Consider the following 21,999-nt stretch of genomic DNA (forward strand, 5'->3'; position numbering starts at 1 on the left):
TGTAGTTTTCTTCTGGAGTTCTCGTCGTAACAGATTCTGGGCTTGAATTCTCAAAGTTAATTCGTCATTAGCACTTTTTTTTTTTATCAAAAAGGAGAAACGCACTCAATAAAGGTACCAGCCCAGAAATAAACAACCAGGACTTCAATGGAGTATTGAGTTGTTTCGTCTTCGTTTTTAATTGCCTTTTTTTGTTTTTTTCAATCAGAAAAAGAAAATTTGCGGTGATTTCAGAGAAAATACCTTTGAGAATCTAGCCCTCTATGTTCACTTACCTGAACAACGAGGTGTGTTTTAATAAAGTCTCGAACGAGAGGATGTTGAATGCATTGTACAAAAACACATTTCCTGAACAAAAGCAAGGCTGGCGATCAAATAATCTCTAATACGGTACCAGCTATTCCGAATTACCTACTGCTTTATCCCAAGCTAATGCATTTGTAGACATTCATTTTAACTAATCGATCTCACACAAACACACGAGTCCACCCTCAAAGCTCTCTGGTTCAACCCAACATTTTTTAAAAAAAGAAATTATTTTTATATATTCACCCTACACTGGTCTTATGAGTTTCAGGTTCAAGAATTATTTACAGTGTACATCATATTTAAGAAAAAAAAAAAAAAAAATCACTATTGCTGGTTTCACAGACCCTGATCAACACTGATCTCAGACTGCCTAATGCTACCTTAGTCCAAGATTAGTGCTGATCTGGATCTGTGAAACCAGCCACAGGGGGTTTGAAAGACTTAAAGCAACAGTTTGTAATTGTAACCCGGGCTGTCATCTGATACTGTTTAAACTGTAAAGCACACCGGGGTCTGTTATTGATCCAAAGCAAGGCTGTTTTGCTGATGTCAGTCTCTACAAGAGCAATTGGTATTCTTCGGGAGATAAAACTGAAGTCCAGCAGCAACTAAACTGACAAACATAAGAATGTTTACAAACGAGAGGAGGCCCCATTCAGCCCATCTTGCTCGTTTGGTTGTTAGTAGCTTATTGATCCCAGAATCTCATCAAGCAGCTTCTTGAAGGATCTCAGGGTGTCCAGCTTCAACAACATTACTGGGGAGTTGGTTCCAGACCAAATTTAGAAAACGGGCTCCTCCGGGATTTAAACCCGGGACCTCTCGCAGCCAAAGCGAGAATCATACCCCTAGACCAACTGAAGCTGTGTCACTAGATTTTTTTTTTTTTTTTTTTGCAACTATTCGGTCAGCTATTTAGATTTGTTTTACTTTTTGTTAACAATACACATCTTTTTTTTTTGGTATAGCTAATTCCCTTGGTAATTGGTATGACGCATCAACTCAAAAAGATTCGACATCTCTCATGTTTGGAGTAGCGGTCAGGGCTCTGGACTCTTGACCGGAAGGTCGTGGGTTCAATCCCAGGTGGGGGACACTGCTGCTGTACCCTTGAGCAACGTACTTTACCTAGATTGCTCTTGTAAAAACCCAACTGTATAAATGGGTAATTGTATGTAAAAAAATAATGTGATGTCTTGTAACATTTGTAAGTCACCCTGGATAAGGGCGTCTGCTAAGAAATAAATAATAATAGTGTTTTAGTATTTGGCTTTGTGTTTCTGTTAAAATAATACAAAAAAAACAGGTACATCATGGTAAAAGACACACTAAATACCACAGAATAGGAAACTGCAAACATTTACGCATTTTGTTTTGGGAGAAATGGCTTCGCTTTTTTATTTTTTTGGTAAAAAGTGATACAACACAGCGTGACTGAAAAAACAACAAAAAAAAAAGACAGCTTTACGCTTCACCGGAATAAGTGTGCAATTCTGAAAACTCGAATTTGCTGTGTCTCTATGGTTAGTGCTGGAGGGGGGTCCGAGGCTTCTTGGAACCAGCGCCCGCTCGATCAGCACCGCGCTCTTGCCCCAGCTCGATCGGCTCGATTGTTGTGGGTGTGAAACAGGATGGGTGTGTTAGCTCGCTTCGTAGCGTTCTGCAAGTTCAATGCCTAGTTACTACCTTTACAGGAAGGAGAAAGATTTTTTTGTTTTAAATGGAGGTGAAAAAGATATATTTGTGAATGTAATGTAATCTGGATTATCGTGGGAGAGGGGACTGTGTTATCAGCAGATACAACAACTACTGAAATGCAACAGCATGTGCCGTTTCTAATAATTTGGTTTGCAACAGAAAGGGTTTTTTGTAAACCTTCGTGTTATCAGGCTAACACCATCTTCGGTGACAATTTTGAGCAAGAAGGTGTGAAATTTCAGCGGCTACTGCAGAGTTTTACAAAAGAAGGGGTTGTTTGGAGTGGAGCTCAGCTGCGGAGTCTAACGTGCGTGTGTGCGTGTGTGTGCGTGTGTGTGTGTGCGTGTGTGTGTGTGCGTGTGTGTGCGTGCGTGTGCGTGTGCGTGTGTGTGTGTGTGTGTCTGTGTGTGTGTCTGTGTGTGTGTGTGTGTGTGTGTGTGTGCGTGTGTGTGTGTGTGTGTGTGTGCGTGTGTGTGTGTGCGTGTGTGTGCGTGCGTGTGCGTGTGCGTGTGTGTGCGTGTGTGTCTCTGTGTGTGTGTGTGCGTGTGTGTGTGTGTGTGTGTGTGTGTGTGTCTGTGTGTGTGTGTGTGTGTGTGTGTGTGTGTGCGTGTGTGTGTGTGTGTGTAGCACAGCATTGTGAATTCAAGTTTTTTCTTCCAGAATGCAGTCCATTACCCTTATACAGGATAACCTCATACTGCTGCAGGTTTGCAGGTGGGCGGGTGCGCGCTTGTGTCCATGCACAATGTAAACCAACTGGACTGTCAACAAAGTGGCAAACAGACACCTCGTGCAGCGCGCGCAAATGTGGGTGCTGCAGCTTTACTCAGAGCGACGGAGTGACGCATGCGCTAGAAAACGACACCTGCCTTTACGATGACTTTTGTTTTTCTTTTTGTAACACTGTGATTTAACAGTTTGGTATTTTTTTTACCGCAGCTACCTGTGAGCTATAGTAGTACGTGATTTTATTTCCTATATTTTTCTGGTAAACGTGTTTTTTTTTTTCCCAACTACAAAGAATATGTGAAATCAATACAGGGTTACGGTTAGGGGTATATCATCCACAAAGATGTACACATTAAGATGCGATGATATAGCGTTACACGTCTCTATGCTACAGGTTTAAGTGACATCTCATTTTTATTTTCATTGTTAACATCCTGACAACTTTGTATGCTTATGACTTTAAATTCTGTTTCGAAACTCTAGTGCACTGATAGTGTGAGGATTACTGCCCACATTATCAGACAAGTAACACAGCAATGATAATAATAATAATAATAATAATAATAATAATAATAATAATAATAATAATAATAATAATAATTTAGAGGATGATCTCAAAACCCAGTGCACTAGAACAGACTGGTAAGAATAATGATAGGTCAGTTATTTAGACAGTTGTAGCAACACGTGGGGACGTGGAAAGCGATATTTTCAGAAACCGGCTGCTTTTCAAATCTAAATCTAATGTATCAATTTTTTTTCAAAGACACGTTTATTTGTACTTAACCGGGTAGCAAGCTGCCCTTACAAATGAATATTAATTAAACATGAAAAGCCACTTATTAACAAATAATTAAGTGGATCCATTAAGCAGCAGCATGGTAAACCATACATTAAAAGACACTACACTAAAACTACATGTAGTGGAAAATACATGGGACAAGGGCAGCAGTGTGGAGTAGTGGTTAGGGCTCTGGACTCTTGACCGGAGGGTCGTGGGTTCAATCCCAGGTGGGGGACACTGCTGCTGTACCCTTGAGCAAGGTACTTTACCTAGATTGTTCCAGTAAAAATAATGTATAAAATGCAGTTGTATGTAAAAAAAAAAAAAAAAAAAAAAATGATGTGGTATCTTGTAACAATTGTAAGTCTCCCTGGATAAGGGCGTCAGCTAAAAAATAAATAATAATATTATATAGAATGTCATTGTTACAATCCTGGAGTGGTGTGGCAGGCGCATGTAGGCAATACTAATAAATTAGAGGTAGTTACTACACTTCTTGATTTGTGTATCCGAGAATGAGTCTTGGGGCTGATCCAGTTTGCCCCCCCCCCCCCTCCCCAGGAATATTTTTTGGAGTCACATGATTTAAAATAAGCAGGCACTTTTCACAGCAGTGCTGCCGGTCTCCGTGAGGTTTCAGAGTTTGCTCGAAGTGTTTATTTTGAAATGTTCCTCCTTCGCCACCCTCTGATATCGGTACTGCCGCTGTTTCATGCTTTAATGCGTGTGTTTTCTGTGTCTTATGTGGTTCGCTGCCCACTGTGCTAAAGATAGAAAAATCACCTGATTATAACACTGTGCACTAAAGGTATGGAAATATATGCACACATATACATATGTGTGTGTGTATGTATATATATATATATAATGTGTGCATGTATATGTATTTCCATACTTAAAAAAAAATAAAACTTTTTTTTATGTCCACAAAAGGTTTAAATGATTACAAAAAACATTTATTTCAGAACGTTTTGGACAACAGCCCCCCTTCAGCCGTGTAGAATGAAAAGTAAACTTGCTATAAATTATATATATATATATATATATATATATATACACACACACACACACACACACACACACACACACACACACACACACACACACACACACACACAGATATATATGTACATATATACTCATTGGTTACACTTTAAAATCAGTGTCGGTAATTGAAATATAGCACATTCCCTATTTATTTATTTATTTATTTATTTATTTATTTCTTAGCAGACGTCCTTATACAGCTGTTACAAAGTATCACAATACAAAATATCACATTACACAATATCACCTTCCAGATGAGAGCAGTCATAAAGTACAGTAAAATCACTAGAAAATAAGATCAAATACAAATAAGAGCAAAATAAAAAAAAATACAGTAAATAATGACCTTTAAGAGCAAATTCGACTAAGAGCAGTTTAACTGATAGTAAAGATATTTGCATTAAGGTTCTATTGAGAGCATGTAGTAAGTACAATAAATGGATAAAAACGATTTCAAATAAGAGCAATTACAAACAACATGAGTATGGTTACCCATAAGAGTAAAAACAACTACAAGATAGTTATAGTTAGGAGCAGGAGTTGAATGAGGCAAGGTATGGAGCAGTTCAGTGCAAAAACAAGCTGATGCAAGTACTGGTACAGTTGGGTGCCATCTAGTCCAGTATAGTGGAGAGGTTTACAGATGCTGTCTGAACAGGTGTGTCTTGAGCAGGCGCCGGAAGGTGGTCAGGGACTGAGCAGTCCTGATATCCGTGGGCAGGTCGTTCCACCACTGAGGGGTGAGGGAGGAGAAGGAGCGGGCTCTGGAAGTGGGGGAGCAGAGGGGGAGTACACCTAATCTGCCGGAGGGAGCGAGGGGGGGTGTAGGGAGAAATAATAATCTGAAGATAGGAGGGAGCGGAAAGGTCAAGGCAGCAATAGGCAATTTAAAACATGTGCCTATTCGCCATTAGCATTAGGGTTCAGAGTGAATTATCGTTCAATGCATTTTAATGCAATAGTGATCTATTTCAGTGTGAGATTTGCCATGATCGGTATTAATGCATTCACTCATTTATACAATTTAGAGGAAAAAAGAAGTAAAAATAAGAGGCTTTTCATTTTGAATGAAAATGAACTGATCAGAGTCTATTAAAAAGAAAATAGCAATAGCTATGACATGACACATACACAATGAACCCCCTCCCCTCTAAAGGTATAGTGCATTAAATAAGTGACACTGTACAGCTGTACAATGCATTTACAGTTTACCAATATTAACTACATGCACATACAAGTATGCGATTGTGAGGATTGAACTCCATACATTAACAGCATGTTTCCTGATCATATTATTAAGTACCTGCATTAAATAAAAGCTTCCACTTTCCAAAGTTTATTTACAGTGTAGCTGTATTTTGTATCTGACATAGTTTTATTTTAATTGTACACATGTGCACAGTTAAGCTGAGAGAACACAAAACCACTTTTTCAGGAACAGCAGCTGAATCCTGGTTCCAGGAGACCTAGTTTGAGACAACTTTGCTGAATCAAACCCCAAGTCTCCCCTGGTGTGCTGCGCAGTGTCCTGAAACCTAGTCTCCTGAAACCAAGTTCCAAGCCACAGTGTGGCTTCGTGTTCCCTCAGCTTTAGAACCACACACTGCTGTCTGGAACCCTTATTTAGGTTCTAGAACAATCAAAACAACGTTATCCTGTATATGAAGGTTCTGTATAATGGGCTCAATGTTAAACTTGTATTAAAACTCAACAGTAGAGTTCTAGCGACAGCAGAAGGGATACAGGCATGCTAGCATTGCAGAAATGGCAAAATGCCTTTGATTTTCCCTTGGCACACGTCACTAACACAAACAAGCAACACTGACCGGCAGTCTTTTCCACGGGGTGAACGGTGAAGTGAGATTGCAATGGAAACTAGCAATAATATTAGCTCTCGACTCTGCTTCCTGGAAGCCTAGAGAGATGGAAACAGGGTTTCAGCAGAAGCTGGGCGGAGATGCATAAAGTGAAAATGTTGAAGTTCAAAGACATTACATTCATCTGTCAAGGAAATAGAATATATATATATATATATATATATATATATATATATATATATATATATATATATATATATATATATATATATATTAATCACTTTTTAAGTAGTAACATGTATTGTATCTATAAAGAGAAAAAAATAACTTTAACTAGAAAATCAATTGTGTCCAATGACTTGTACCTGAACGCCACTGTTCAAAATAAGACAAGGGACTTTTTTGGGGGGCAACCCGCAGTCAAATAAATTGTCCCCTCCCTTCCTTGGTAATGTAATACATGGGCAATTTGCCCACAGTGGAAAATTGGGCCTCTAAACTAGTTTTAAAGAAATCTGGGCATCACTTTACATTGCGTCTGTAATTACATTGTATTTACACAGTAATTGCGTGCGCACTTACACATCATTACAATGTTATTATGCATAGCTGCAATGTAAATGTGTAAATCTTTTTGCACGATACATGCAAGTACACAATTCTATCAGAAAAGGGCTTGAGCTAGAGTTGTAACGTGCAGTAGGGTTTTTTTTAATGGTATACAACTTAAAGTTATTCTCATTTATTTTTTTCATACGGTTAAAATAGTTTTATTCATATTGATTCAATATCGAAGCAGTATCTTAAAATAATTAAGAGTTGGATCCTATATCTTATTTTTCCTCACTCTCCCTCCGCTCTACAAAAGTCTTTGGATTTCCGAAACCAGTCAATAGATCATGCATCCTTCTGTTTCTCTCATCAACCAGGGAGGGAAATGTAAAGTGCGTCAAATGTGAAAGAAAAAAGGCATTAAACAAACAAAAACAGAAGCCAACCACCACTACTATTGTGGCTAGACCTAATCAGAAACTAAAATCACAGTGGCTTTCGATATGATTCACCTTTTATTGAGTTTTTCTGTTGACTGTTGAGTGTCCGTTTCTCTTGTCACAATTGTGCCACGTTAAGTTTCCTATCTATGTATCTATTTTATAATGCAGATCTGTCTTTTAAAAAAATAATAATAATTAAAGTTATGGGAGGGCAACTTCTCCAACTTCTCACAGACTGTTATAACATTTCTAAGAATGGTGACCAGATGGGCTATAACCAACCTTTTCAAAAAAATTCTGCAAAACTATTTCTTAAGCAACTATTTTTTAAGCAACAGCAACAGAAATATCAGAAGTCTGCCTTGTAACCCTGCATTTACCTCACAGGAAGTAATTAGGTACCAGGAAGTAACATCAGTCTATAGCGTGGTATTAGAAACGGTGGAAAAACAAGTATAGAAAACAACACGGCAAAAAGTGGAACCATTTCTCCCACTTTCTAAATACTGTTTTTTTTTTGTTTGTTTTTTTAACTTATTGAACAGTGTTTAAGTTTAGGCCTTTTTCTTGTAGTGCTATTAAGTAAGGCATCCTTCAGCCTTCTGTTCAATGGCAGGAGCCAGCCACACAAACGTTTCTTCACTATAGCTTTTTATTAATCAGTTGCCTGTGTCATATTTTATAACAGGTGTGTTATTGCTGAGGCACAGTTTGGCATTTTAATGATCCTAATCAAGCTCTACCCTGACTGACCACTGGAGGGCCAGTGAGTCCACAAATGGCCTGTACTTCTAAAGAGGAACTCAACGTGATGAGAAAAAGGAAGTTTGAACAAGGAAAGTGCTCTATACATTGTATATTGCAGGGCATGGATAAACGTGTAATTGCATGGTAATAACTGGACTCTTACATCATAAGTAACATGTAATCACAATGAAATAGCAGTTTAAACTACAGCTTGTTGTTGCAGGAATCATTGGTGGCTTCCTGGTTATTACCATGTTATCACATCACATGTCCCCTTATCTCAATTATAAATCACATGTCAAAACTCAACCAATCACAGAGAAGTATTTTTTTGAAATATTCAAGTGAGAGAAGGATGTATTTAGAAGTTAAGTATATCTGTCCCTCAGTTGAACCCTAGCTCGATGAGGCTGTATGTTTTTTTTATTTTATTTCCCACTTTATTTTATCTGCCAAGTCTATCTGCTCTGTGGTTTGGGGCTTCTTCTCCTTTATTAAAGACAGGTAGTGTGAGGAACGGGTATTAAAACAGTGAGGGGGGTCCAGGGTGGGCACTCGGCTTGACAACATACACACATTATCACACAGAGGTATTAACACACACACACACACACACACACACACTTTATCACACAGAGGTATTAACACACACACACACACACATTATCACACAGAGGTATTAACACACACACACACACACACACATTATCACACAGAGGTATTAACACACACACACACACACACACTTTATCACACAGAGGTATTAACACACACAACACACACACACACACATTATCACACCGAGGTATTAACACACACACACACACACACACACACACACACTTTATCACACAGAGGTATTAACACACACACACACACACACACACATTATCACACAGAGGTATTAACACACACACACACACACACTTTATCACACAGAGGTATTAACACACACAACACACACACACACACATTATCACACCGAGGTATTAACACACACACACACACACACACACACACACACACTTTATCACACAGAGGTATTAACACACACAACACACACACACACACATTATCACACCGAGGTATTAACACACACACACACACACTTTATCACACAGAGGTATTAACACACACACACACACACACATTATCACACAGAGGTATTAACACACACACACTTTATCACACAGAGGTATTAACACACACAACACACACACACACACATTATCACACCGAGGTATTAACACACACACACACACACACACACACTTTATCACACAGAGGTATTAACACACACACACACACACACATTATCACACCGAGGTATTAACACACACACATTATCACACAGAGGTATTAACACACACACACACACAGAGACACACACACACATTATCACACCGAGGTATTAACACACACACACACACAGAGACACACATACAGAGACACACACACACACTCAAACAGAGGAACACAGAGACACACACACACACACTTACAGGCAGGCAGGACTGCAATTAATTACAGCTGTCCCCTATTAGAGAAAAATCTATTGGCTTTTATTGAATCATTTTGGTAATACCAAGCGATGACCGGCTTTTACTGGAATAACTGACAAAGCATGTGCCAAACGGTGGCAGTGTGGGTTGCAGCGTGCAGGTGTAGAGCTGATGTAGGGTTCAAGATAACAACAGATGACAAAGTACTGGTGAAATGGTGGTTTGAATTTGTAATCCAATAGTCTGATGACAACAGTAAACAATAAATGGAGAACAGGCAGTACCCAACGATGTGTGCTGCTCAGCTAAATAAACACGGGGTTCTGTCCCGAAATAATAAGCACAGTATTTAAACACACACAACACACAAACACAAGTCCAAGTCTAGGGTGAGTGCTATTAGTGCTAGTTGTGCAAATACAATTTATCCGTGAACAATAGTGCTGGTTATCTGGGTTTGTGCTGGCCTGTAGCGACAGCTCTGGATTGTGTTAGCTGTCTAACAAATAACAGATACAACAGTTAGACGAAACAAACAAAACACTCAGGGTTACGTTTCACTTGTCCTTTAGCGGTTCGACCTTAACCATAGCAAAGGAACAGATCACCTTGCTATACTTATATACTGTCAGTCACGCCCCCTTGGTCAACGAGTGCAAATGTTTCTCCTCCAATCCACATCGCTTTCCTTCTGAGGCGATGACTTGGTGTACCGTAGCTCCGCCCCCTTTCTAGGTGGCAAACTTCCACCCAACCCTGGGAATGAAATGTCAGGCCATCCAGTCCAGGGCACTCTGTTTCCTTTACACAGCGCCCTCACATGCCGGGAAGGAGATTTATCACCAAGAATCATTCTGTCTCTGTTCACACCAACTCAATGGAGTATTCGATTGGGATTACACAGAATTTGGCAGTTCCAGCATGACATTTTGTGCTTTGCTTCCCAACCAAATCGGGTCACCATCAGTTGTCATTTGTTGTTTGGTTGTTTTCATTATACAGCTTTTTCACAAATGAAAATATAAAGTGAAAATCAAAGCGTACAGGATAGTTTTTCAGTCGAATAATATGCATGATCTACAGCGATAACTTTGATCAATCGCCCATAATATTATTATTATTATTATTATTATTATTATTATTATTATTATTATTATTATTATTATTATTATTATTATCATTTCTTAGCAGACGTCCTTATCCAGGGCGACTTACAGCTGTTACAAAATATCACAATACAAAGTATCACATAACAGAATATCACATTACAGATAAGAGCAGTTATAAAGTACAGTAAAATCAGTAGAAAATAAGATCAAATACAAAAAAGAATACAGTAAATAATTACATTTAAGAGCGAATTTGACTTAAGAGCAGTTAAACAGATAGTAAAAATATTGGGTTATTATCTTTTGTCTTTACCTGTCATTACCTGGCGTTGAGCTTGCCATCTGATTCCATTCAAATCCTGTGCCAATGTGACCTTTCACCTACCTACCTATCTAGAGGGAGGTGTCCCAGGAATTTCAAATGCCTTCCCAGGACACGAAATGACCCCAGCAGGCTCTACCATAAACTGAGCACAAGTTAGATACAGCAGGATGCAATATCGCTGTAATTGGCGCTCAATATTAATTGGTTGTCAATACTGTTGCAATTATAGAGTTTAAACTTTTATACAGCTGCCAGCAACCACAGCCCCCCCCCCCCCCCCCCCCCACCCCCCACCCAACCCCACCCGACCCCACCCGCTTCCATTCTCTCATGAAGTAGGTGAAGGAAGCCTGGGCCTCAACAACACAGCCACATTGTTGAACCACAACAGAGGATGTCCCATCCACTCCAGCCCCTGGCTGTGGCCTACCTGTGGAACTTCTGCTAGTTTTGTGTAAAATACAACATTTTATGTTAAATATAACATAACAACAGGCAGCCAATTTAATTTAAACGCAACCTTTTATAGGAAATCGAGAAAGTCTCAAAAATGCAACCTTATTAGTTTCACGCAGTTTCTTTTTTTGGTATTATTCAAAGTTTCTTTCCATTCTGTGTCAGATGAAGGTGGCTATGTGGCCACAGTTCTCTATGATTCAGACCCATCACTGTGGTTTAACCACACAGAGGCGTACAATCTCACATTATACACACACGCACACGCACACGCACACACACACACACCGCCTCAGTGCACAGCGACCTCAAACATTTATAAGAAATGAATCAAAACGAACACACAGAAGAATTAATCAGTGTCCCATTTTAGAAAAAAAAAATCTGGTTTCTAGTCTAGAAACAAGACAAGAAATGCAGGAGAGGGGAATTTTTATTTTATTAATTTTATTTACAAAAAGCAGCTAACCTTATTCATCACTCACTTCCTCCGGTAGAACGCCTGGAACTTCAGGTTGGAAAATGAACCTGAAGAAGACTCAAGTCGCATTCAATAAATATGCCACTCCACAGGCAATTGAAGACAATAACTACATATACTTAGGACAGTTCGTTTCGGCAACGGAGAACCAAATGTGCGAAATCAACAGAAGAGCAAAAATGGACTGGCGTGCCTTTGTAAGATTTTTATTTATTTATTTTTTTAATTTAGTAATCGCCAATTATTTTTTTATTATTTCCTCCCAATTTGGCATATCAAATTATTTTTAGGCTCAGCTTACCGCTACCACCCCCTGCGCTGACTCGGGAGCGGCGAAGATGAACACACGCTGTCCTACGAAGCATGTGCTGTTAGCCGACCGCTTTTTTTTCACACTGCAGACTTACTGTGCAGCCACCTCAGAGCTACAGTGTTGGAGGACAATGCAGCTCTGGGCAGCTTACAGGCAAGCCCGCAGACACCTGGCCAGACTACAGGGGTCACTGGTGAGCGGTGAGCAGAGGACACCCTGGCCGACCTAAGCCCTCCACCCCCTGGGCCGCGCCCTGTGGGAGCACCCATCTACGGTCGCCAATAGAATAGCATGGACTCGAACTGTCTCATTGTGTGACCCTGAGCAAGTCACTTAACCTCCTTGTGCTCCGTCTATCGGGTGAGACGTAGTTGTAAGTGACTCTGCAGCTGATGCATAGTTCACACACCCTAGTCTCTGTAAGTCGCCTTGGATAAAGGTGTCTGCTAAATAAACAATAAATAGAAATTCATGAATAAATAGGACAGAGAAAACTACCTTCACAACACCCTTTGGATTAACTAACGCACCAGCAACCTTTCAAAGGACGATGGGTTTAAAGGGTTAATACCAATGCTTTCAATTACAACGCTTCCTTTATTGCTTTGCTGTTAATAATTAATGTTTTGTGTTCAGGACTCTTGTTTTTGCATAGCGGTTTCATCCATTCCAGGTTTTACTACAAGCTTGATTAGCCACAATGTGTATAGGTAACAAGCTCAGGTCTTATTAAAGCTGTGGTAGAGAAACTCTGTTGACTCTGACAGCACTGTCCTTTTGCAAAGTTTTGTTTCTGGAAGCTCTGCTCCTGCGGGGGTAATGGAAAGGGAGGGGGGGGGGGGGGTTGGTGGAGCTGTTTTTACACTTTGCAGTATCACAGCTCAGATCTGTCACCCTTTCCAGTCTTAATGTGCGAAGGAAAGATGTGTTGCGCCTATTAGCACTTCACGGCAAGGCCTGCCGCATGCTGATCCGCATCCCAGGGGAGCGCAGCAATACGGTGCAGAGTATCATTCTGGGAGGCAGTCAGCCGCCTGTCACAATGCATCAGCCCAGCTCCTGGCAGGCAGCAGAAGCACCAAGGCAGGGATAGGAAATGTAGGGACAAGCCCTTTCCATCAACATAGGACTCCATCTGAGCCTTCTGCAGCCTGCACTGTACTGTGCTGTTGAATAACAGTATGACCGGGACATTTCGGGCTTTTTAACTCACACCCCAATGCATTCTGGTAACTGCAGTCTCTAAAGAAAAGAGACAAGCGAACGGTACCTGAGGCAGGTACCAGAATGCACTGCGTTGCGAGTTGAGAGAGGATTGAAGGAAGCGAAGCAGTGCTGGCAGGTGACAAACTTAAACGTTTGGAAGTAATCAGGGGGCACCTAGCGGTCACCAGGGGCACGACTGGGTTCACCGAGGGTGGTATGAGACGGGCGGTGGAGGCTCGGGGCTGCCCTACGGTGTCACTGTAATGTCAGCTGCTGTCAAGTGCAGTCAGTCGTGATTTGTTGCAATTTTCTGAGCGGTTCGTGCGCTCGCATGGAGAAGTCTTGCTGTCAAACGGGTGGTGTGGCAATGGCGAAGCAGCAAACAAACGAGAGAGACACAGACACCCAAGCAAATGTTTTTGATGCCAGCCAGGCTTGCTGTTCAATTTCAAATCAAATATCCCTCTTGCATGAAAAAAATACTGTGTGGATGTTTACCTGTTTTGACTGTCGTGTCTATGCTGTCGATACCTATGTATTTGTATTTAATGCTATGTATCCCAATGACTCATTTATGTTATAGAACAACTGCTATTCTACTGCACTGTGACAATACACTTGTATAGTGTATCTGCACACAGCTTTTGCTGTTGATGCCTTTTCAGTGGCTGCTGTTTCTGTCTAATGCGGAGCTGTTGTCAAACAGAAGAACTAGCTGAGGGTAATGGAAACGCTTGTGATTCACCATAGAGGCTCAGAGGGTCTTAAACCACCCACAGTCACTCCGATCTGACTAATCTTTCCATATCCCTCATTTCCTGGCCTGCACTTGCATTGCCATGCACTCCTGTGTTGTACCTCGCTCACCCTGTGCTTCACCCTGTGCTGTACTCTGCTCCCTCCCTGTTGCCCTTCTCTGTGGTTTACCATACACACTCGATAATGCATTATCAGTCAGTGCTTTATTCTGAGATCCACCTTGTTATATAACAGTAAACGTTTTATACAAATGAATTGAATAAAAAGAAGAAGAAGAAGAAGAAAAACAGCAGCCGGGGTCCCGGGAAGGTCAGGGCCTTGCCCCCCCCCCCCCCCCCCGCACCCCCTCATTCTTCGTTTCTAACTCCAGCGCAGTTCACACCTCTGCTGCTACCATCGCTGCCTCCTGCCTGAATCACATACCGTCAGACACCAGCAAGAAAAAATCTTTCAGTGCCTTGTGGAATCAGGGCAGATGACTGAATCTCGGTATGACTTTCACAAAGCTTTAGAGTCCCCGTTTACAGGGTGTCGACGCGCGTTGTTTGCTATGCCGCTGACACTTGTCAATAGTGCTGCCATGCTGCTGATATTGATAAAACAAACGCACGCACACACACACACACACACACAGCCTTTTAAAGAACAGCTTCTTCTTCTCAGCAGACCCTGCGGCCGTTTAACAAAAGGTTGATTTTATAGGACTAAACAAGCCTGTGCTAGGCTGAGGTTAATTGAATTGAAAAAGAACAGTGGCTATACAGAGGAGAAAGGGTGTGATGAAAGGTCATTCTCATAGGGGGCTTTTTGGAATGGTCTTTATTTCTTGGTAGGTGGAGTTGTCATGTGATGCGCCCATCATTCACTGCTTTCAAACCACATTCATTTCAACGGTGTTTCTATTTGCTTCATTTAATTCATCCAATTATTTTAATATTGTTACAGTGCTTGAAATGGGGGGGGGGGGGGGGGGGGGGGGGGGGTTGCTACCGTATACAGCATTAGATGTCATGTTTTTAAAATGCATGCATTTCTTTCAAAACTGCACATTAGCGAATGGGACAGCAGGTAAGATCAGCTACAGTTGAAGTGTCTTCTTCGTAAAACTCAATGCGTTTGCATTTTTGCCTTTTAAATCACACATCACTAGTGTAAAGCTATAAGGGTTATCATAACACAGGTTTTGCTATAGTCAGTTATCATTAATTCCCAGTTGGAAGTATGCTGGTTCATGACGACCCTGGCAGAGCCCCCCCCCCCCCCGACCTACTTTAAGAAGGTTACCCCTCCAGGCTACTGGGTGTCAAGTTTGACCCACATCAATTGTCACTTCTCATTGGAATTTTTTAAAGGAATTGCTTGTTTTTTTTCCCCACATGGAACTGCGAATGATTAAGCTTGGAAAGGCATGTAACTAAATTGCAGGGATGGAAATAAGACTCCTGCTGCATAGCAGTTTGATCCATTCCAGGTTTTACTACAAGCTTGAGTAGCTATAGTTTACAGGTAACAAGCTCAGGTGTGTCTTAATAAAACCAAGAATGGACCAAACTGCTATGCTGTTGTTACGCTGCAACTACGCAGGTGTGCCAGCCTTCAGCTTGTGAGTGACCCCCAACTCTGGGGTGAGGTGGCCATGCTGTGCCTGTCTGCGTATTGTTTCTGTGCGGAGTGCCAGGACCCCTGGTCTGTGTCTGCATCCTCCGGTGGGGTTCTGCGTGCTTCATGTGGGCCGACTCTAATTTGACTGATGAGAGCTGACCTCAGCCCCACCTCAAGCACCAGCCCCCAAGATGTTTAAAAACCAAACCATCGCAGCTTAGCAGGGCACAGCAAGGTCACGGAGAGAAGGGAGGGGGAGAGGGGTGGAGAGGCAAAGAGAGAGAGAGGCAATCCCTCGCTGTTGCTACTGCAGTAGTGTCATTTTTTTTCTTTCTTCCTTTCTTTCTTTCTTCAGTAGCTGAGAGACTCTTGAGATGTGGATGCTTGTACATGAGAACGTGGTTTTAATCTCGGGTGATGGTGTGAGCTTCCGATAACAAGCCCTAATGACCACATGCAGGCATTTTTGTCTGTGGCCTCCCTTGCTCAGCCACACTGAACAGAATATTTTCAGATTTCTCATGACCTTTCACTCTGTTTTAATCATAGTTTTTTTCCTCCAGTCTGGATGATTCACTGCTGCCTGTTAAACCTTTGAATTCAATTAAAAAAAGCTACTTCCATTCTATGGCTCTATGCAATCCATCTCCCAGACACAAATATTAACAAGCCCTTTTAAACATACATATTGCATACCTCTGATTCAATAGCGCCATACAACAGGGATATATTGCACTCGCTGTAATTTTCTTATTGAATCCAGTTTACAGGCACTGTACCACAAGCAGGGACTGAGACAGACACACTGCCTGTTGGCTCACAGCCATGCTTGCCAGTAGCTTCAGTGTCAGATAAGCAGGGTTGACCCTGGTCATTTTTTGAATATATGAATTGGAGGTGGTGCCCCAGTAGGGGGCGCTCTCTCTCTCTCTCTCTCTCTCTCTTTTATAAAGCCCATAAAATTCAACCCGTTATACTGGTTTACTTTTATATATGACATTGGAAAAATCTAAATAAACATAAAATGAAATACAAAAATACAGTCAAAAAGACATTGTTCATGCTATTTAAAGTAAAATCTTAGTTGGCACGCCTTTACCGTCTTGCGATTGAGCATGTAACAGGGGCAAAGGCTGGAGGCGAACCGGCGACCCGCTCACTGCAAGCGAGTGTCTTAACCGCTATGCAAAAGAGCCAGGCTCAGAATCTGTAATGGCAGTGCAGCACACAACACTGCCCGTTACAAACCAGAACAACAGGTTGATGAGGTACGGGAGGTGGGGAGGTCACTGTCGACTGAGCCAGAGAAACTGCATCTTGACAGCCTTGCTGGAGCACATGAACGTTAGTGATGAGCTCTGCGGAGCTGGGTGAAAGGGGACACTGCTGAGTTTTTGCCTGGGAATTCCTCCCCCTGCCTGGCCTGCCTCAGCACCCCCGCTCCCCCTGCCCAGGAGCTGCTGGCACCAAGCTGAAATTCCTTCCCCGAGCTCCCTTCCTGCCTCTCCTAGCAGAGATCAGCCCTCGTGAAACAGGAGATCCTCTCTGCGCTTCCTCCCGCGTGATCACTGATGGCATTCCAGAGGCAACCTTCTCGCTTTCGTTTAAAAACAGCAGAGAGGGCAGAGAAAGGGAGAGGGAGAGGGAGCAGGGGAGCTAGCTGGTTACTGCTGCCCCAAATAGAACTGTGACGCAAGTCACTTCAGCAATAAGAGACGTGGAGGCAGGCGTTGTTGTGAAATTACAGCTAGCGTTCCCAGGTAATTTCAATGTGTCTTGTTGCTGGGATGGAAATAAGACTCCTGTTGCATAGCAGTTTCACCCTGTCCGGGTTTTACTACCAGCTTGATTAGCCACAGTGTGTACAGGTGACAGGCTCAGGTGTTGTCTTGATGAACTCATAGTAAAAACAGGAGTGGATCAATCTGCTGTGCAATGGGAGTCTTATTTCAATCCCTGTAATGCTATTCTGAAATTCCAGAAGAGGCAACATAGCTGTGATTCTATTCTGAAAGGTTTCATTTAGCTGTGTATATTATGCAGCTTTTCTTTTCATTTTTAAATGCAAGGTGCTGTAAGTGATTGAAAAACAACAATCAGATCGTCTGACCTACAGCACAGGAAGTGGATAGGAACAAACGCATTGTCTTAAATAAACAAGCAAAAAAGGTTTAGCAGGAAGAAGGTAAGTGACAATGTTGATGAGAGGTGAGAACACTTCAGTACGTTGGTTAACACTCTTTAAGACATTCCAAATTAAGCAGACAGACTTATCTGAAATGTTCCACCCTAGGGGGGTGGGGTGGGGGGGGGGCACTGCACTAGGGGGGTTACCGGGACCCCCATCTTCAACATCAAGAAAAACAAGTGTTCGCTGCAGAGAACAAGAGCTAAAAATACAAATCCGTGATTGACACAGATAGAGAGACACAATAAGTGAAAACTGAAGCGAAGCATGCCCTGCTGTCTGGTGGGCAAAGTACCGTTATGAAAAAAGGGAATATGGTTAGCTGCTTTTTGTAAATAAAATTAATAAAATAAAAATTCCCCTCCTGAATTTCTTAAACTATTATCTATCCTAATTAGATTATCTAAGATTATCCAGATTGCTATTAAGTCAATATTTAGGTTGTGTTGCTTAAGTTACATAACATTTGAAGTTATGAATGGAATAGTAGAATTCACCAGATGAAAATTATTTCTTAGCAGACACCCTTATCCAGGGCAACTTACAATTGTTACAAGATATCAGATTATTTTTTACATACAATTACATTATTTGTACATACAATTACCCATTTATGCAGTGGGTTTTTACTGGAGCAATCTATGTAAAGTACCTTGCTCAAGGGTACAGCAGCAGTGTCCCCCACCTGGGATTGAACCCACGACCCTCCTGAGAGAGAGAGAGAGAGAGAGAGACACAGACAGACAGAGAGGGAGAGAGAGAGAGAGCACACCACAGGGAGTGCAGAAGCAGGTGTTTATGTGAATGTGGACATTTGCATGTGTGTTTAAGGCATGTTTGTTTGTTGCCACAACAGGAACAATGTACTGGGTTAACTTTTTTGCATATTTTGTTTACAAGATTTTTCCCCACTTGGCCTAGTTATGAAATGTTTGCACAATTTAAAATAAATACGTAATTCTCCACAAAAAGAGAGAAGAAAACTAGACTTAAATAAACGTAGTAGAATCAAAAGCAAATGTTAAAAGTCTTTTTTTAAAATGTTTTTGTCATTATATGTATCAAGCTTCTTTTAGGATTAAAGAGAAGTAAAACTAGAGTTTGTGTGAACTCTATGGAGTTCGAGAAGTTACCCTTCCAAAACTTAATAAAAAATTAGATGCATTATAAAATAGATACATACTTATAGGAAACTTAACATGGTGCAATTGTGCACGTAGTGACTGAAGGGGATGCAATAAACAGGACTTCACAGAAAAGCATTTCTAAGACACTAGTTTTATGCTGGGGTACCACAAGTACTGAAAATAAAAACAAGTATTTGTGCGGCTTTTGCACTTGGTATTTTGCAACCTATTCTGTTCAAAAACAGAAATAATGTGTCTGTGGCGAACTAGTGTAAAGAAGCAATGTGACATTTTCAACACCAGAGAGAGTCGGGTGTGTACGAACACAGAGCCTGAGCCAGAGAGAGGCGAGGGGCTACGGCATTCTCTGTGCCTCTCTAGACACTTCGCTCAACCGGACACAGCAAAGAGTGAGAGAATGAAAGACACTCCCTCAACTTGATCAGAGGCAGCCACTGAACATTCGGAAACATACAGAATAGCAAACTACTTCCCCTAAGCCGAATGACTGTGTGGTTTATTTCTGGCTGGTTAACTTTATCGGGGTGCTTGTCGATTACCATCGGGAGCAAAGCAGCCCTCAACAGCAAGCCCAGGACGTGTGTGGGGGTTGGCTTCATCCTTATACACAGAAGTTTGATCATCAAACAAAATCTAACAAATGTCACACGTCCTTAGAGTCCCTGGTCTGGACAGGTTGTGCGTGCGTGCGTGCGTGTGTGTGTGTGTGTGTGTGTGTGTGTGTGTGTGTGTGTTAGAGGGTTGAATCTGATCTAGAATGCTATAAAAACCAGTCCACTCAGAAGAGTTGAAAGAATAGGCACAGAGGAAGACCCAGTATCATTACAGGATTCTGCAAAGGGCCCCCTCTTCTGCATCCGCTGGGACCGGTAAATGATCATCTTTTCTCACTGATATACTTCCTGGATGAGCGCTATATTTACACAGAGGGAGAGAGGGAGGTGATCCGGTTTGGATCACGGATGGATAGCTGGATAGCTGGCTGTGTGGAGGTGCCAAATGTGTCAGTGTTTATTGGGTCACCTCCTCACCAGGCTGGATCATACAGCTGGCAGCGATCATAGGAGCTAAACATACCAAGCTAGCTGTTATTTAAAGTGCGGTCTCAGCTCTGTGTGTCCCTGTATGGTTGAAAGTGCACAGTCAAATAAAAAAAAACTAGCCAAGCCTCTTCTAAATGGTTTAAATGGACCTAGTTCATCTTTTTGCATGTTATAATTTAAGAAAAGTATTCAACAATGTGACGTGTGATTGCAGGATTCTGTATTACTGTAGGTAGACAGGCAGCCCCAGTTCGATATGGGAACCAGATGAGGGCTGGTTTCATGGTGCAAGTGGAAACGAGGTATTAGGGGGTCTCTGACAGCGCTGGAGGTTAAAGTGGGGCAGTAAGATCCATCCAAAATCAGCCACCGGGGTCTGGACTGAAGACAGGAACACTGATTCGCAGACTGGGAGAGAGGGCTGGAATGCACCCCTCGTCCCAGCTTCTCCCTCCACTCAACACACTCGAGACTGCTCATCTTCATAATGCACACTCCTTCACTGAGACACATAGCACAATGCAGAAATGTAATAGAAATCAGTCCTTTTTTAACCAGTTACTTTATATATATATATATATATATATATATATATATATATATATATATATATATATATATATATATAAACACATACACATACTGCAACTCTCGTCAAGCATTTTGTAACCCACTGGAGTCTTTTCCTCTCGTTCTCGGCAGAGCCAGCTGGCTTCTCCAAGAAGCAGCCCCAGCATTGATTACCGGTTAAATATAACCCGAGGAAGTGGCAGATTGTTTGTTTCTAGGGTTGCGGTGGAATATATTTGCACTTCTCCACCGGCTCGTGAGATATCGGGTGCGAATTCCACAAGGCACTAACTGCTGCCTCGCTCCTCTCCGTCTCTCTCTCACACTCTTGTAGTAGGTGGCCTATCCTGACAGGAGCTGTGATAGCACCCTGAGATCGTTTAAATGAACATATGTTCAGTTAATTTCACTGTGTGGCTCGGCGTGTGTGTGTTTGTGTGTTGTTGGTTGTGTGTGTGGGTCATTGTTCTTGCATGAGACCTGAATGCTCTTAAACATTTCTGAAATGAGACCTTGTGATACAACGGAATGAATACCGTTTGGCCTTCAGTTCTCAAACTGGGCTAGATGTTTGTTAATTTCTCTTTTTATTATTCTTATTATTTATTTCTTAGCAGACATCCTTATACAGCTGTTACAAAGTATCACAATACAAAGTACCACATTGCAAAATATCACCTTACACAATATCACCTTCCAGATGAGAGCAGTCATAAAGTACAGTAAAATCACTAGAAAATAAAATCAAATACAAATAAGAGCAAAATAAAAAAAATACAGTAAATAATGACCTTTAAGAGCAAATTCGACTAAGAGCAGTTAAACTGATAGCAAAGATATTTGCATTAAGGTTCCATTGAGAGCATGTAGTAAGTACAATAAATGGATAGAAACGATTTCAAATAAGAGCAATTACAAAAAACATGAGTATGGTTACCTATAAGAGTAAAAACAACTACAAGATAGTTATAGTTAGGCGCAGGAGTTTAGTACAGCAAGGTATGGAGCAGTTCAGTGCAAAAACAAGCTGATGCAAGTACTGGTACAGTTGGGTGCCATCTAGTCCAGTATAGTGGAGAGCTGTGAGGTTTACAGATGCTGTCTGAACAGGTGTGTCTTGAGCAGGCGCCGGAAGGTGGTCAGGGACTGAGCAGTCCTGATATCCGTGGGC

The sequence above is a fragment of the Acipenser ruthenus genome, chromosome 33 (assembly GCF_902713425.1).
Source record: "Acipenser ruthenus chromosome 33, fAciRut3.2 maternal haplotype, whole genome shotgun sequence".
NCBI lineage: Eukaryota > Metazoa > Chordata > Actinopteri > Acipenseriformes > Acipenseridae > Acipenser > Acipenser ruthenus.